Here is a 4,491-nt window from a genome sequence, read left to right on the forward strand (position 1 = left end):
GGTCTACAAGTCCATTTTGGTGCCAATACCATGCTTTTTTGTTACTATCGCTCTGTAGTATAGTTTAAGGTCTGGTATAGTTATGACACCTGCTAAACTCTTCTCACTAATGATTGCTTTCGCTATTCTGGGTCTCTTATTTTTCCAGATGAATTTCATGATTGATTTTTCTATTTCTATGAGGAATGTCATTGGGGTTTTGGTTGGAATTGAAATAAATCTATATAGTGCTTTTGGTAGTATGGTCATTTTGATAATATTAATTCTGCCTATCCAAGAACAAGGTAGATCTTTCCATCTTCTGAGGTCTTCCTTTATTTCTTTCATTAGCATTTTGTAGTTTTTGTTGTAGAAATCTTTCACTTCTTTCATTAAGTTGATTCACAAGTATTTTTTTTTTTTGAGGCTATTGTAAATGGGGTAGTTTCCCTCATTTTCCTTTCAGAAGATTTGTCACTGACATACAGAAATGCCTTTAATTTATGGGTGTTGATTTTGCATCCTGTTACTTTGCTGAATTCATTTCCTAGTTGTAGAAGTTTTCTGGTGGAATTTTTTGGGTCTTCTAGGTATAGAATCATATCGTTGGCAAATAGTGCTAATTGGAGTTCTTCTTTAACTATCTGTATCCCTTTAATTTTTTTCATCTGTGTAATTGCTGTGGCTAGAGTTTCAAGGACTAGATTAAATGGAAGTGGTGAAAGAGGGCATCCCTGTCTTATTCCAGTTTTTAGAGGGGTTGCTTTCAATTTTTCTCCATTTAGAATGATGCTGGCTTGGGGCTTAACATAGATAGCTTTTACTATGTTGAGATATGTTTCTGTTATCCCTAATTTTTCTAGTGTTTTGAACATGAAGAGGTGCTGTATTTTGTTGAATGCTTTTTCTGCATCTATTGAGATGATCATGTGGTTCTTATCTTTAAGTTTATTGATGTGATGAATTACATTTGTTGATTTCCATATGTTGAACCAACCTTGCATTGCTGGGATGAACCCCCCTAGGTTGTAATGTACTATTTTTTAAAATGTTTTTGTATTCAATTTGTCAGAATTTTATTGAAAATTTTTGCATCTATGTTCATTAGAGATACTGCTCTGAAGTTTTCCTTTTTATTGTGGCTTTGCCTTGTTTTGGAATCAGGGTGATATTGGCCTCATAGAATGAGTTTGGAAGTGCTCCTCTTTTTCTATTTCCTCAAATAAATTGAAGAGTGTTGGTATTAGTTCTTCTTCAAAGGTCTTGTAGAAATCAGCTGAGCATCCATCTAGTCCCGGGCTTTTCTTGGTTGGTAGGTTTCTGATGGGGTCTTCTATTTCATCACTTGAAATTGATCTGTTTGAATTGTGCATATTATCCTGGTTCAATTTGGGCAAATCATATAACTTTAGAAATTTGTTAATGCCTTCAATATTGTCTATTTTATTGGTGTACAAGTGCTCAAAATAATTTTTAAATTATCTTCTGTATTTCTGTAATGTCTGTTATGATATTTCCTTTTACATCTCATTTGTTAGTAACTTGAGGTTTGTCTCTCCTTCTTTTCATTAGCATGGCTAAGGGTCTGTCAATTTTATTTATTTTTTCAAAGAACCATTTTTTTGTCAATTTTTTTCAGTTGTTTTATTTCAATTTCATTGATCTCAGCTCTGATTTTAAGTATTTCCTGTCTTCTACTGCTTTTGGTGATTTGTTCTTTTTCTAGGGCTTTGAGATGTAATGTTAGATCATTTATTTGTTGACTTTTTCTTCTTTTAAGGAATGAACTCCATGCAATGAACTTTCCTCTTAGAACTGCCTTCATAGTGTCCCAGAGATTTCAATATATTGTATCTGTGTTCTCATTACCTCTAAAATTTTTTGATCTACTCTTTGATGTCTTCTGCAACAAATTGTTCATTCAGTAGCATATTATTTAGTTTCCAGGTATTGGAGTAGCTTTTATTTCTTATTTTATCATTGATTTCTAATTTTATTCCATTATGCTCTGATAGAATGCAGGGTAGTATCTCTACTTTTTAATATTTGCTTAGAGTTGCTTTGTGGCATAATATATGGTTTATTTTAGAGAATGATCCTTGTGCTAAGAAGAAAGTGTATTCACTTGTTAAAGAATGAAATAATCTATATATGTCAGTTAAGTCTAAGTTATTGATTGTATTATTGAGTTCTATAATTTCTTTGTTCAACTTTTGTTTGGAAGATCTGTCTAGTGTTGAAAGAGGTGTGTTAAAGTCACCCAAAATTATTGTGTTGTGGTCTATTTGACTGTGAACTTGAGAAGAGTTTGAGCATAGCTGCTCCGTTGTTTGGGGCATATATATAATTGTTAAGTCTTGTTGGTGTATGGTTTTCTTGAGCAGTATGTAGTGTTCTTCTTTATCCCTTTTGATTAACTTTACCTTGAAGTCTACTTTATTTGATATTGGAAAGGAAACCCTGCTTGTTTCCATAGTCCATGTAAGTGGTGTGATTTTCCCCAACCTTTCACTTTCAGTCTGTGGATGTCTTTTCCTATGAGTTGAGTCTCTTGGAGGCAGCATATTGTTAGGTCTTTTTTTCTCTTTTGATCCAATTTGCTATTCTATGTCTTTTGATTGGTGAGTTTAGGCCATTAACATTCAGAGTTTTTATTGAGACGTGTTTTGTATTCCTAGCCATTTTTGTTTATTTTTGGTATTTAACCTGACTTGGTTTCTTCTCTGATAGGTTTTTTTTCTTTTTCTTTCTTTCTTTTTTTTGTGTTTTACCTCCCTCTGCTGATTTTCATCAGTTTTTCATGTCTTTGTGGAATAGTTTGCTGAGGATGTTCTGTAGTGCAGGCTTTCTAGTTGTAAATTCTTTTAATTTTTGTTTATCATGGAAGGCTTTTATTTCATCATCAAAATATAAAGGTTAATTTTACTGGATATAAAATTTTTCATTGGCATCCATTTTCTTTTAGAGCTTGGTATATGTTGTTCCACTATCTCCTAGGTTTGAGGGTCTGGGTTGAAAAATCTGCTGAGATATGAATTGGTCTCCCCCTTATATGTGACATGATTCCTCTCTCGTGGATTTTAAGATTCTATCCTTATTCTGTATGCTAGACATTTTCATTATAATGTGCCTTGGTGTAGATCTGTTGTAATTTTGTAGATTTGGTGTCCTGTAAGCTTCTTGTATTTGGTTTTCCAATTCATTCTTCATGCTTGGGAAATTTTCTGATGTTATCTTATTGAAGAGGTTGTGCATTTCTTTGGTTTGAAACTCTGTGCCTTCCTCTATTCCAATAAGTCTTACATTTGTCTTTTGATGCTGTCCCATATTTCTTGGGTATTCTGTTTATGGTTTCTTACTATCTTCACTATGTGGTCAACTTTATTTTCCAAGTTGTATACTTCGTCTTCATTATCTGATGTTCTTTCTTCCATGTGATCTAGTCTGTTGGTTATGCTTTCAATTGAGTTTTTTATTTGGTTTATTGTTTCCTTAATTTCAAGGATTTCTTTTTTTTTCAGAGTTTCTATTTCTCTCTTGAAGTAATCTTTTGCTACCTGTATTAGCTCTTTTATCTCTTTGTTGGGGTGATCAATTTTTTCCTGGTTTTTGCTCATTTAGGTCATTAATTCACAGATCATTTTGACTATGAACCTTCTGAACTACTTCTCTGAAATTTCATCATCTTCACTGTCCATGGGTTCTGTTATTGTAGTATCTTGGTTTGTTTGGGGTACTTTCCTCCCTTATTTTTTTTATGTTGTCTGTGTCTTCCTTTCTTGCAGTGTGGATCTGAGATATTACAGTTTCTACCCTATAGTCTTGTAGTACCTGTGCAGATTGGTTGTACCTCACCTTGATGTTGGGCTTCCAGACCCTGCTGGTGTCCCTGAATGTATGCTACTGCAACTAAAAATGGTGGCGGCAATAGTTGAGGTCGTTCGAGATAATAGTGGAGGTGCCTCAAGACGGATGCAACGTCTTATAAAGAGATGGGGCTGAAAGGGTGGGCCTTACGCTGTCTTTGGCCTTACACTACTCTGAGATGCAGCTGCTTCTAGCCTGTATCTGTTGTCAAAAGGTAGGGTCTCCTGCATGGGGAAGGCTATGACTTTGTCTGCAGTGTCCCTAGATGTAAGTGGGTAGGCTTGGACTCCCAGGTGTTAGGGGATTGGCAGACTCAAACTTACCATGGGCCTGGTTTCCGTGTCTGTTGGTGTAGGTGGATCTGGGCTGGGCCTGAGCTCCCACAGTGTTCTGCTGGTTGGAAGGGGCAGTCCTGTGCCTGAGCTCCAGGGGGTGTCTGCTGGTGGCAAAATGAACCTAGGACTGTTCTGAGCCTGAGTCCCATGCAGGACAGTATGGGTGGATCTGGGCAGAGCCTGAGCTCCGGTGGTGGTCTGCTAGTCAGAAGAGGTGGTCCTGTTCCAGAGCCTGAGCTCCGGCGGGTGTCTGGTGGTGGTGAGATGGACCAGGGCTCACCCTTGGCAGGATGGGCCTGGGCCTACTCTG

The sequence above is a fragment of the Callospermophilus lateralis genome, chromosome 8, assembly GCF_048772815.1.
Source record: "Callospermophilus lateralis isolate mCalLat2 chromosome 8, mCalLat2.hap1, whole genome shotgun sequence".
Lineage (NCBI taxonomy): Eukaryota > Metazoa > Chordata > Mammalia > Rodentia > Sciuridae > Callospermophilus > Callospermophilus lateralis.